General features: G+C 42.3%; 1 pseudogene; it reads right to left on the bottom strand.

Annotated features, from left to right (window-relative positions):
* Nucleotides 1-11,883: 11,883 nt before the first annotated feature.
* On the bottom strand, nt 11,884-14,306 carry LOC146653701 (uncharacterized; annotated as a pseudogene).
* Between the last annotated feature and the right edge of the window lie 411 nt (nt 14,307-14,717).

Here is a 14,717-nt window from a genome sequence, read left to right as displayed (position 1 = left end):
GGATGTGACAAAGGAGATGGAACTGCAGTGAGCCTGAAAGTAATGAGATACAGATACAGCTATCTATCACTGAGTAAGGAAGGGGCAGACAAAGATGGGGGACACGTGAAACAAGAGAGACGTATGGAACAGCTGTATCGAAAAAAGAAAGACAAGTTTCTTTATCTTTTTTTATACATATTTGTGTCATATGTCTTAATTTTTAATGACTAAATTAAGTATTTTGGGGTCGGGCATTTTCGGGCCTTATAATATGAAGATAAAAATCTAAAAACTCATTGTATTTAAGCTATTTCTTGGTGTAAAGCAAGACTGTAACCTCTTTTCCTCTCCTTACTGCACTGCACACTGGCAATGTTTGGAATATTTTACAATCCTACCTTTTTACACTAACCCTCCCTTCGCTTAAAAAATGGAGGGTTAGTGTATTTAATTAACCTGTTAAGGGTTGGTATAAAACTTGAGAACAAGGGATTATTTTTCCCATGGTGTCTCTGCCTGGGGAACCTGGTACAGAGTTGTGTCTGGTGACCTACACTGTGGAACAAATTCTGTTGGCAACTGGGGAACAGAAAACCCACAAAAAATCTAATGTACTGCCCACAGATGAATAACACCCATGTTGCATTTGTAAGAGAGTAGCCTTGAGTTTACAGGTTTGCTGAAAACATCCTTATATTAGATTAGCTTTTGTTGTTGCTGCTGCTTTTTGTTCCAACATTAGCAACTGTGTTTGTGACTTTGGTATGCTCTCATTTGTTCTAAATGGCCTCACTGAAAAATATCTTACTCATTCAAAAAATTGGCCGATTTGTCTGAGTTGCAGCGTGTCTCGTAAGTGCAAAGAAATGAACTGATGTATTTAAAAGTATGTGCTTTTTGCCATAAAAGTGAGCTTTGGCAACATGAAAGGCTTCAAGTGCTTTGTGACATTGAGCATTAAGTTCATCATTATCACATATTCAAAAGGTAACAGCAGGGAGTAGCTCAGGTTAGTAGCAGCTTATAGGCAATGCTATTAATGCTATCAGTGGTAGCCTGCAGGCAAAGCAGTAGGCAGGTAGCAGAAGAGATCCGTACTTGAAATGAGCATCAACACAACACTGACAATGAAAGATTCTTGTTAGTGACAAATTTGGTGTAGATGATGCCGAAGTTTTTTTTCCATGAATTTAGAATGATCCATAAACTGTTTTGCTTATTCTGCTAGCAAAGCGACAGACAAATCAACTGAAAAGATTACATACTCCTTCCCTTCAGAGGAAGAATGAATAACCACTGTTATGATACCCATGTTTAGGTCTTGTGGAGCCAGCTATTTCAAAGAAAGCTTGGTTGTGTTAAACTTCCTTTGTACTATACCTCTCTTTGTTCAGTTCAATTCAGACATTTTTTTCCATTGTCTGCCTTCAGGTCCTGCATTTGGGTCCTCTTTTACATACTCAGTCACAACACAAAGGGTGTCTTTTTCTTGGAAGGGGTTCACTGTTCCTTTTTCTGCTATTGCCGAGTAGCGTAATGTACCAAACATATCTCATCAAGTGGGTAGAACTGGCATCAAAGATATAGCCTTTGTGTTCAAACCAGATTTCTGGTAATAATAAAATTTAGCTTCTGAAGCTTTAAGATTATTTACTAAATTACATGAGAAACTCACAGTTTAATATTAACTCACCTATAATAGTAACCAGGGTTTGGTGTTGCACAAGTAGTTTACGTAAGCACTAGCCAGTTAAAATAAAATGACAGAATGTAACACAAAGACAGCCTATTTGAATCAAACTTTTTAAATAGGTTAATTGGGCCCTGAATATCACCATGCAGGGACAGTCTGTTTCTATTAAACCCTAATCATTGCCCATATTTGTACTTCAACAGTCATCTAATTTATGACAAGGCCTTCTGGGATTTTTTAAATGTTTTTGAAATTAAGAAAAAATCTTTTTAAATCATGAGCTCAATCGTGGGCATAGATTATAATCTGCTTTCAGCAATTCTACAATTATACATTAAAAAGAAATGAGAAGATTTTCTTTCACCAATTAGGTTTGAGTGCTCAAAGACAGGATTAACAGTGGAATTACCAAAACCTGGGAGAAAGGTACGACAGCATCATATATCTTTTTACTTGAAAAGGCAAAAGAAGCTTTTGTTAAAAATGGAATTTCTTCTGTCAATGATGTTCCAAATTTTAAAAACTTTAGGATGAAATATATAATATACTGTGTATATACTCCACATTTATTTAATGGGACAAAAGGTTAGGTATTATGTTTTGATGACATATCTCAAGCTTCCTGATGGAACTTCAGAAACCACTTCAGGAAAGATGACAGGGCTGATCATAAAGCACAGTCTTGCTGGTTTTGTGGATACTGGAGAGACTACTAAACAGGATTGTATAGAGCCACCCCTTCCCTTTGAGAAGCCATTAACCACCATTCACCAGCTGAATTGTGTCTGTGTTTATAATGATTATGTCATGCTCCTGGGTCTGGTGACCCACTGTTTTTGTGTTGATTTTTAATATTCCGTAATTTTGTGGTTCACAAGGTTTAGGTTTCTATATTTGTTGCTCCCTAAGTTAGCTTCCTTGTGTTACGCCTGGTCACCCTGGTTTCTATGTTCGTGTATTTCCTGTTTTACTTTGACAGTCCTGTGTCTTCTGTTAGTGTATTCTATTTGCTTCCTCCCAGTTTTGTGCGGGTGATTAGTCCCAGCTGTGTCCCCTCCTGTTCCTCATTCTCTCGTTCCCCTCTTGTGTATTTAGCCCTCTGTCTTCCTCTGTTCCTCTGTCTGTTGTCGGTTCATCTGTCCCCCACATGTTTCCAAGTTTCAGGTTTGTAGTTTCATGAAGTGTTTTGTATTTAGTTTTTCCAGTATAGGTTTCGTTAGCTCCATACTTTTTCTTTGTACTTTTGTTCAGCCAAATAAAAGGTTAGCTTTTTGTTTATCACCTCACTCTGCCTCCTTCGTCTGCTTTTGGGTCCACATTCTTCTCAATCCACAGCGTTCGCAGACATAACCGATTATAATGATGAAATGATGATTGTAATTATTATTTTTTTTGGTTCGTTTGTTTAAAAAAAATGCTTCCAGAAGAAGGCTGGTCTACTTACAAACTGTTTTGTCTACTTAGACCAGTTTAACTTATTTTACAGATTATGAAGTAATTGCTGTATGTCTTTCAAAAGGATGGATGCAATGATTATTATTGTCATTATTTACAAGAACGGATTTAAAGACATGGGTCTTTTGTATCTGGATCGAGAAAAAGCATTTCATATTGTAGACTAATGCTTTTGCTTTTTTTGTTTTTTGAGTTTGATTAGCACACCACTCCCAGAGAGACATAAGGCAAAGGCATGCTGTATGCTCTCACCACTGAAACCTTTCTTATCTTAGACCAGGTCTCTCTGTGTTAACCTCTGCTGCAGATTGGCTTCTCTGTTTATGCTGATGATATAATTTTGTTTGTTAGTCACTATAATATCCATATAATCATATATTGGATCAACTACCACTATATGAGAGAATCCGTTAATGGCTACCATCACAAAATCTGAAAACTCATTCAAACCTTCAATGCTCGTCTATTGGCTAATGTAAACCACCTGATTCATGCATGCATGAATGTAAAAACTGTCAGCTCTAGTGTTCTAAAAGACAGAAAACCTTCCTTGTTATGTAATAGCTGGACCTGATAAGTGAGAAGATTCTCAGCAGATTGTCATTGCTTGGAATGCTGGAATCAAGATGGCGTGATGTACACGCACCACATCCTTCTCCCCGAGGCATTGAAATGATATAATTATCCCTCATGAGTGTCAAGTTACAATGCTCAACCTATGTTATGTTGTGTCAGAAGACATGGCATTTTAATTCTTGTTACTCAAAAACCTTGCTGAAAATTAGTGTGTCTAATCTACCACCTCCCCCAACAGTCTCTGATCTTTAATTCCCTCCACAAAGACGATTTAATTTATTTCACCACCGAGCAGCTGCACTTTAATCTGACATTAATTAGCTGTTAATGGGCTCAGTGATAGACAGTGCAAAATATTATAGAGAAGATTTTTAATTTCTTGTGCCATGAAGTGTATCTAACCATTACAGAACATACCAAAGTCACCAAAAACTCTGCAGTGCTTTAACAAATCCAGATGTTCTCCTTTTAAAGAGCATTCCATTGTTCCTGATGTACCCCAGTTATTTATTTAGTCATTCGTTCATATATTAATCTATTTCAAATAATCACAATTTGGTTTTGTGTTTTGCTTTATGTGTATGATATGAGGGATTTTATAGTTTGTGAATAAAGTATGTATTGTAAACATGTATTGTACAACTACTAAGTATTGCTAGTCATTTATACTCTGGTTAAAATCACAATTTCTTGCTGGTCTAGTTTTTTTTTTTCCAATAAACATGGGAATGTAATGAATCTGAGAATAATACATTTGGAAAATAACTAGTTCACTAGGCTATTATTCTCATGAACTTTTAGAGAGGACTTCAAATGAGCTACACTTAGATGCCTCATTTGGTTTCCAAGGTTCTTTTGCCCTTTGGATTAGGTGTTAATTAGAGGGCAAATGAAGTGTGGCAGAGAGATTATTAAAGGCTATTCTCCAGGTATTACAATGTCTGCTGCACACAGTGGAGATTGTGAGAAAATCCCGCCAAAAGCCAATTCTTATGAATACCAAATCGAACCATATTCCTTGTGAATTGTTGGAGAATGCTGTTTGAATATTGTGTTTCAACAACTATAATTTATTTAATTTCCTCATTTTAGAAGCATATGATACCATGTCTTATAAAAAAGAAATCCAGTAAAGATCTCTTTAAAGCATTTTTAAAAAACATTTAATCAGATATATTATTTGAAAAGTCACTATAATAAACCCACAGTGCTCGGTTTCAGCTTGAAAAAAGCTTAGCTTTGTGTGTTTTAGCAGTTCAGTGCCCATTATTTTTCACTATTGATCTCCTGTTTAAAGTCCGTTGAGCCAAGCTTCAGCTGATATTGGAGCATCTATGGCAGATTCACTGCTAATAATTTATCTATACTGAAACACCAGTGGAAATACACACAACACAATCAGTGAAATGGGCAAAAAAAATTATATCTCATACAGTTTTAGCTAGTAGAAAACATGAACCACTCATACATGTTCATCATTTACTCGCCCACTTAAGTTTTAGGTACTTATTTTCAATGTTAGTTCAGTATTTTTGTCTGTTTTTTTATAGTCTATGCCAGAGTACTAAGTGGCTTTTGACATTGGCAGCCCACTAGTGTATCTTTAGTCATTGTTTTGCACCTGTACCAGCACAAAGACATTGGACTGTTATCAGTGATACTTTAGCAGGGTGGGGAAAAAATGACAGCATTAATTTCAGTAAACAGCTTTGCTTTCTCCCTCTCTAAACCAGTTCTGGCCACCCTAAGGTTGCTTAGTTTTAGGACTTTGTCCTATATCTCTACAGTAAGGGACAAACAACATTTGACACCAAGGTTCTGCGTTGCTGGTTTTGCCACTTCTGATTTCCTTTTTCAGTCTCTCCAGCTTTGTTCTGCTGCTCAGATCAGTTACAAGTAGTAAATACAATTATCAACAAGCATCTAAAACTGAGTATGTAATGTCTGAAAAATACCTAATTTTGAGAAGAAAACAGTAAAGAGCAAATCACAGTCATTAATTTAAAGGGTGTGAGTATTAAAACCAGTGATGATGAGTCATAGAATAGGAGTAACCTGTTAAAAGTGGTCTATTCATTGACATCTCCTTTCACTTATATTTTTTTGTTGATCTCCATCAAAAAAGTTACATTATAATCATTAGATTAAAATTGCTGTAAAAAATGAACAAGGTTTGATATTTCACTGAGAAAGCTATCCAGTCACCTGCCAGAACAGAAAAAATACTCAGACACAGAAAAGCAGATCAGGCCATTGCTTAATGTGCATGCAAATAAAATTAGCACATGAAAATGTTAGTTCAAGAAAAGAAATGATTGATTTTTAACGTGTATTTTAAAGCAACAGTCTCACATTCTCTTTACCTTCCAGGTATGTCTTTCTCGGTGTAAATGTCACTTTGTTTTGGTTAATTATATAAAGTTTAAGGAATCATCACTTCAGCTCTAAGTAGTCTAGCCATTTAAAGAAATTCACCTAAGAAACCCAGTATAGGCAGGATTGAGTAAGGGGTCATTTGTGTGTGACTGGATGTGTGCTTATATGTGAGTGTATGTTTATGTTTATGTGATATATACTTTATGAACATAAATCTGTTTACATAGCCACATTGCTGGAACCTGGCATCCTTCTGGCAAGAGAAAAGCATGGCAATATGCTGCAAGTTAATGCAGATTAGCCTGGGGTATGTATAATTAGCTGCTGTAAGCTACAACAGTGCGAAAAAATAAAAGAAAAAAAGGGGAAAACTTTGCTCCAGAGTTTAAAACAAGAGACAATGCCAAAGTGCTCAACAGATGGTCATTCTCTTTTTATGCCTTATACCGAAAGCCTGAGAGGCAATATCTTGTGCAACTTTTCTGTTATAACACAATTAACCCAAATTATGAAAATAACTCAGTTTTCAACATGCAATTGTACATATCCAATATAGGTTTATAATATTATGTTTCAGTTTTATTTTGTCATTTTTATTTGTTTTTATTTGTAAATCGTTTCAGTGTTATTGGTGACTTCCAGTCAAGAGCCCGTTCAAGTAATTGTTCTCCGCAAGATATTAATCACATTTCATCAGTGGTCACAAAAACTGCTCTCTTTAACTTTCTCTAAGAAGCTGAATCCATTTTCCTTATCAGATGAAAAAAGAAAAGAATGGAAAGAAGGGAATGAATATAAAGATACATACATAAAAGATGAGCAAAGTTGCTGCATTAGATTTGAGGACGTGCTTTTATTTGACACATCTTGGTATGCGGTGACTATGTTCCTCCAGGAAAACTGTTTGGGAAAAATTGGGAAAAGAAAGATACAAGGACACACAAAGAAAACCAATGCTGAAACAACTGCTAGATAAAAAAAGATAGATCTCTAGATTGAGATCTAGTGACTATGGAGACCATCTAAGTACAGCAGACTGACTGTCATGTTCAAGAAACCAGTCTGAGATCATTCGAACTCTGGAACATGTTGAGTTATCCCCCTGGAAGCAGTCATCAGAAGATGGTTATCACAATGTTGATAAACGGTGAGCAACAATGCTCAGGTAGTATATTCATTTGGCACTAAGGGGTTGAAAGTGTACCAAAAATACCCCCACCCAAAGCCAGAACTATTGATACAAGCAGGGTAGATATTTCTTTTCTTTTTGACTGTTTTTTTCACTAGTTTTGCAATTGGCAAGGTTGATTGTCATTCATGGTACCACCAGGTTATACTTGGTCCCCACAAAGTCCAGCACCGCCAGGATGGCACATCAATATGTACCATTGCCAGAAGGTTTACTGTGTCTCCCAGCAAAGTCTTGAGAGCATAGAGGAGATTCCAGGAGACGGGCAGTTACTCTAGGAGAGCTGTACAGGGCTGTAGAAGGTCTTTAACCCATCAACGGGTCCAGTATCTGCTCGTTTGTGAGAAGAGGAACAGGTTGAGCGCTTCCAGAGCTACAAAATAACGTCCAGCAGGCCACAGGTGTGAATGTGTCTTACCAAACAATCAGAAACAAAATTCATGAGGGTAGCCTGAGGGCCAGACATTCTCTACTAGGCCCTGTGCACTAGGGGTGGGTTTTTATAATCGATTCATCGATTACAATCGATTCTGGCTTGGATAACGTAAAATCGATTCATTAAAATCCTGAATCGATTTTTTAATATAAATTTATTTTGTCCGAAATGCCAGAATCTCTGGTGACATCTCACAAAATTTCAAGAACCACCAAACAGTAAATGAGAGCAGGTACAGGGATTCTTCACATAGACTTAAACACAGGGCGTGACCCGCGGATCAGAATCAGTTAGATGTCGCCTTTCTCACAGTCGGGGCTGAAAGTGAAAGCCGACAGCTCGCTGATCCGGGTCCGCGCTTTGTGTTCACGCCCTTTATGCGCTGATTCTAAAGCTGTTAGTTTGATCTCTCTCCAAACAATATTGACCGAACCAGCAGCAAAAGAAGATCCAAACGCTTCACATAAACATCGTCATGAATTCACTCTTTTACTGTTTTGCTTCCATTGCGATGCGCAGCTCTCTCTCTCTCTCCCTCTCTCCCTCTCCCTCTCTCTTTCTCTCTCTCTCTCTCGAACAGTTTTGCTTTCTTCATTATTCGCTTGCTTGTTACGCACAAGTCTACTGTTGCTTACAGCGCTGTCGGCCGCTGTTTTTTTCCCTTTTACATTCTTCCGAAAAGAAAACCTCATTTCTGCTGTTCAATACTGAACAAATTTAAACTTTTTAAAATTATTCAAAATGCAAAATGCTTAGCCGTGTCTCTAATAAAACCGCTGTAACGTCAGAGGTAATGTTCATTAATTAATGGTTTTCTTTCGTTTTTGATGTACTGCAGAATATTTTTTATAAAATCCCAGGCCAGGAAAATCACCTACATGTTTTTCTGTGTTTTATCTTCAGCTACTTTGACACAAAGGCATCTGCTGTGATGCTCACAGCTTGGATAAAGTCTTGCGAGTGTCAGCTTCCTTTTTATAGATACAAAAATATGTAAATGTACTGATCTGAATTATATTTCTGACTGTCAAAATTTCCCAGATTTAAATTGAATCGAATCGAATCGAATTAAATCGAATCGTGGATCGAATCGATTTGGGACCTTGTGAATCGGAATTGAATCGATTCTAGAAATCAGTGACGATACCCAGCCCTACTGTGCACATCAGTGCACCATGGAGCATGATTGATATATGCCACAGAATACCAGAATTGTTAGGTCCACTGGCACCCAGCGCGTTTCACAGATGAGCGCAAGTTAAACCTGAGCACATGCAAAAGAGAAGGTTTGTAGAAGCATGAAGATGACCAGTTTGTCAGTGATGATCTGGGGATGCATATCCATGGAGGGATGCATCGACTTCTACAGGCTAGGCACTGGTACCCTGACTGTCATGAGATATCGAGATGAAATCCTCGGACCCATTGTGAGACCCTACACTGGCCCAGTGGGTCCTGGGTTTCTCCTGGGTCATGCCTGACCGAAATGAAATGGAACATTGTGTTGAAATCCATTTGACACCACCTGGTTGCACCTCATACATCAGCAATGCTTACAAGCATGTTTGGAATTTTCTATTTCAACCTTCATTTTGTGTGTAGTCATTTACATTTCTAAACAATGTGGTGTTTCATTCATAACACGGTCCTTATCAATATAGATATCCAGCATGACTTTGTTCTTTGTTTTCAAAGTGTTCCTTTAATTTTTTGAACAGTACACAAATACACAGAAACCTTACTTTTTGTTTGAAGTGAATATTTTAATCAATCTCCATATATATCTGAAGCTCAGTACCTGGTCATATTCACTGGATTTATAGTATATGACTTTGAGTTTTGGGATAACATGGGATAACCATCTCCTTTCCTTTCAAGGATAGCCCAGTGTACACTGCACAAAAGAAGGTAATAAAGAAAGCACTGAGGGCGCTTTCCTTAGTGTTTAGAGAATTTAATCAGCTCTTATTAAGGCAGCAACTCGGACACTTCCAGGTCACTTCACTCGGTTAGGAAGCCTCTTAAGAAAAATTGACTTTTCGGCTGCAACCACAGCTTTCATTTGATCATTTGCCTCAAGTTTGTGACATCATGGCTGTGACAGACACTGGCAAGAACATTCAAAGAACACAGAGGTTCTTATGCAATAACATTTTTTTCCAACATGCTTTTGTTTTTAATATACATTCCTTTTGCAATGGGCAACTCAACAACACAGCTAATCGAAATAGCCTTGTTAGTGGACGGTTGCAAAGTTCATGCAGCTAAAACTGTGTTATTAGAAATAATAGAGAATCATAAAAATGCTTTCCTGCCACAGTTCAACCATCTGTTGTTGTGGAAGCGAAAACTCACTCTCACACAACATATTTTAAATTACATCCGTTTGGAGAGAAAATTAAAATGAAGTTCTCCGCTGCCCCTGCCATCTTGTCTCCACTATTACCACACATGTCCTCCCTTAAGGCATAAAACTTTCAAGTCCACCAGTCACATTTAGATAATAAGAATGAAGCTGAGGGAAACAGGGAAGAAGGGTAACAGATTGTGCAGTCAGCCTTGCAATGAGTCTTCTGGGCAGTGCAGTAGTTGACAGAAAGTCAGCAGTTTTAATATGAGACGGCTGTTTACAATGTTAGATAAAGCATAATTATAACTGTAATAATCTATTGTAAACACCTCTTTGAATAAGTTTCACATTCTTTGTGGTTTCAGTTTGCAATCCACTGTAACATCTACAATATGATTGTCAAAAGAAGAATTTCTTTATTTTTTCAGCTGTTGCTGTTTCCACGTTACTATGGATCACACAGCTGTATCAGAGTGATCTAGTATTTTACAAAGCTGCACTTTTCAGTTTGCTACATGAGACAACACATCCAAAAAGGTGGTCATATTTCAGAATTTGAAGGCCCTCTTACACAAAAACAATGTGCTGCACAATTAACCACCCTTTGCTCCCACTCAATAATATCTGATTTGGTTAGTTATAAATCAGTAACAATGCTGACTTGGTTAAAATTGACCTCCACTAAGTCACCATGGCTACCTCTAATGAGGCTCATGAACCAACACCGATGGCCAAGGTCATTATAGATGTAATTTCCCAGCTACAGTGCAAACACCGCCCTTTATTTGGTCTCTGTTTCAATATTCTGTTCTATAATGATGCATAACCTTATTTATTAGTTTCTTTCATCGCTTTGTCTGCCTTTATTCATTTACTCTTATCAGTCTTGATGTTATTATTATTTTTGCTCCTTCTTTTTCTTCTAATCGTTATTAATAGTGTTATTATTATTATCATATGCTTTAATGAGTCCATACTACATGGTCTGTATTTTGCAATGCTTTTACCCAGGCAGAATTCATCTAACAACCTGGTGTCTGGCTCTTCATCAGGGTGGCATGGAGCAATTAATTAGGACAAACTGAAAATAAATCAGTCAATTTAATGACTGATTTGTTTTTTTCTCGATTTACAGTGAAAGATGAAGAGGTAGGAGGATACCCTACACTAAATTGGCCATTATTGTAGTTGCTACTTCAGGAGGTGAAAATGAAATCCACTCCATATCAAGTAATACAAAGTTGTTATAAAAGAAAATAATCTTTTCTTAAGGACACAACTGAGGAAAAAGTCCTACCCTCAAGTCCTGTATGTCACGGGCTGCGATGGCAGACCGTGGAGTGACAGTGAAAGCAGGGCCCAAACGCGAGACTCTAAGTGAAGGACAGTGGATTTATTTACAGGAGGTGAAAAACACACAACTATATACAAAATCCCAGCACTGTGGTCCCGTGGTGATTCTCCCTGAATCCCACACAGTGCAGATGTCCGTGAGAAGTGAAAGGTGGCGACTCCAAAAAAACTCCAATTCCCACACCGTGACTTTAGAGGCGTACTCCGCTCCCGATTCCTGGTAACACAAAAGGCAGAGGGTTAGCAGGGGATCTGTTTCCGCGGAGGTTACGTAAAAGCTCACGGCAGTACTGACGAGTTCTGACTCAAGGATCCAGCGTCGGCCTCAGCTCAGCTGCAGTCCTAAATGCCGTTCCTAGACGAGCGTAATCTGCTGCAGCTGGCAGAGGACGACGAGCGGCAGGTGCGGCCGTCTCTCGAGTAGACCACTTCCGGGTTCGCAGTCTCCTCAGCGAACCCACACCTCTGGAAGCTCACACAGAGACACATGGAGAGATGGAGAGCAAACCAATACAACACACGGAAAACATAAACATACACTGAAAATGCCTGAGCCCTGGGTCCCTAGACCCAGGCCATGACAGTACCCCCCCTCTAAGGGTCAGCTCCCGACGACCCAAAAACACAAACCAAAAACAACAGTACAACCAACCCAGGGCGGGCGGCGGGAGGTCCAGGACGGAGGGCCCCAAAACCACTCCGCTAAACAGCCACTACAAAGCAACAACAGAAAAACACAGTTCAACAGTCCAATCCCCCGGTCCAGCGGTAGCAAACACAGTTCCGGCGGCCGACCCGCAGGATGGCAAAACAAGCGGGACCCGCCGCGGGTTAGACAGTGGCGGCAAAACAGTTCAGGTGGCCTACCTCTAACCCCTTGATGGAAACGCAGCAGCTCCGGCAAGCGGCCACGGGTCCGGCAGCCGCGGCGGAACGGTTCCGGTGGCCTGCCACGGGTCTGGTGGCGGCGGCACTGCTCCTCCGGCGGCCTGCCACGGGTCCGGTGGCGGCGGAACGGTTCTGGTGGCCTGCCACGGGTCCGGTGGCGGCGGCGCTGCTCCTCCGGCGGCCTGCCACAGGTCCGGTGGCGGCGGAACGGTTCTGGTGGCCTGCCACGGGTCCGATGGCAACGTCGCTGCTCCAGTGAGCAACAGCGAGGCGTGGCACATGGTCTATGACGCGCCGGTCGCTGACGTGGACGCACTGGACGTGGATGGCGTGGAGGCCGCGCTAGACGTGGAGGTCCCTCCGGTTCGCTGACCTCCGGCTGAGCGGGTCCCTCCTCGGCTGGCAGCGAGAGCCCCTCCTCGGCTGGCAGCGCCGGTTGTTCCTTCCGCTCGCCGAGCTCCTTTGCTGGTGGTTCGCTGAGCTCCTCCGGCTCGCTGAGCTCCTCCGGCTCGCTGAGCTCCTCCGGCTCGCTGAGCTGCTCCGGCTCGCTGAGCTGCTCCTGCTCGGGCATGCTGAGCTGCTCCTGCTCGGGCATGCTGAGCTGCTCCGGCTCGCTGAGCTGCTCCTGCTCGGGCATGCTGAGCTCCTCCGGCTCGCTGAGCTGCTCCTGCTCGGGCATGCTGAGCTCCTCCGGCTCGCTGAGCTCCACAGCTGGCGACGCGGGCTCCTCCCGCTCGCTGAGCTCCTGCTCGGGCATGCTGAGCTCCTCAGCTGGCCGTGCGGGCACCTCCGGCTGCGCTCCAGTCACAGATGGATGATCCGGAGGCGAAGATGGTGATGCGGTGTACGCAGGCGGGGAAGGTGAAGGCAGAGCCGGTGAAGAAGATGGCAGAGGGGTGACTACATGCGGATGAGATGACGACGGCGCTACATCCACAGATGGTGAAGCCGCCAGCGGCATGGAGACTGCTGAATGAGGCGACGCTAGTCGTACTGTAGGCCGGCTTGCAGCAGCGTCAGCGGCGTCACCATCCACTGAAAACAAAAAAGCAGATGGGGTGAGAAATGAAAAAGTGTCCTTATTACTCACCACAGCCGGTTCTTGAGATGTCCGGGAGGGCGGCTGCGGTGAGGAACGCCGGCGGCGCGAACGTCGTTTCCATGTAGACGTCGGGGCCGGCGTCTCAGGCTGTGAATCCACCAGCTGTCCGGGCCGGTGAGCAGCCTGAGGAGGAGAGTGGAGGTGGAGGGTGGAAAGCAGGAAGTCCAGGACAACTGAATTAAGGGAGTCCACCAACCAGGGGAATTCAAACAGCATCCCCTGCAGCCGCCTCTCCACGGCGCGACGCAACCCCTCCGTGGGCTTCTCCCACCACAACTCACACATGCGGTAAACCTTGTCCATAACCTCCCCCCTGAGCCTCTCCTCAGAGACCGCTGGGTCCAGACGTGGCGCTGTAAACCGAGCTGAAGGTGGCCGCTGATCAGCTAACCGAACTGAAGGTGGCTGCTGATCAGCTGACTGAACAAACATAGCCCCAGAATAAAGAGTTCCAGACGAAACAGTCTTGATTCCTGGATTTGAAAGAACGTCAGGCGCACAGTCTTCTGAACCTATGGGAGAATAATCGCTCTTAAAACGAAAACTTCTATTTTCCCAAACCGGAGAAACACGAGCTGTAGTGTTCATGAAGCTGGCGGAATGTGACGAGGGCGGATTTTGATGTGGCTGCTCCTGCAGTGATGTGGGAGCGCTGGGTGTGTCGGGTGGCACGAGAATAATCCCTAGCATCTTATAGAATGCCTGAGCGGGCATAAGCTGATTGCTGTCAGGCTCATAGTAATCCTCCCGGGACCGGCTAGGGCGTTCTCTGCGAGACCGAGGCGTCCGCGGAGAGGAAGCAGACGAGTGGGCCGAAGGGTAGGCTGCCAGCGAGGAACGGCAGCACGGAGGCCCTCCAAGCACTAGTCGGGAGCTGCGCTTCCGCGGTGAGTCCGCTGGGTCCATAGTGGCTGGATCCTTCTGTCACGGGCTGCGATGGCAGACCGTGGAGTGACAGTGAAAGCAGGGCCCAAACGCGAGACTCTAAGTGAAGGACAGTGGATTTATTTACAGGAGGTGAAAAACACACAACTATATACAAAATCCCAGCACTGTGGTCCCGTGGTGATTCTCCCTGAATCCCACACAGTGCAGATGTCCGTGAGAAGTGAAAGGTGGCGACTCCAAAAAACTCCAATTCCCACACCGTGACTTTAGAGGCGTACTCCGCTCCCGATTCCTGGTAACACAAAAGGCAGAGGGTTAGCAGGGGATCTGTTTCCGCGGAGGTTACGTAAAAGCTCACGGCAGTACTGACGAGTTCTGACTCAAGGATCCAGCGTCGGCCTCAGCTCAGCTGCAGTCCTAAATGCCGTT

This window comes from Rhamphochromis longiceps, linkage group LG14 (genome assembly GCF_057381845.1).
Source record: "Rhamphochromis longiceps isolate RC_006_pf linkage group LG14, R_longiceps_female_GT1.1, whole genome shotgun sequence".
Classification (NCBI taxonomy): domain Eukaryota; kingdom Metazoa; phylum Chordata; class Actinopteri; order Cichliformes; family Cichlidae; genus Rhamphochromis; species Rhamphochromis longiceps.
The sequence above is the reverse complement of the archived record's forward strand: the minus strand, read 5'-3'. Positions and strand labels throughout refer to the sequence as shown.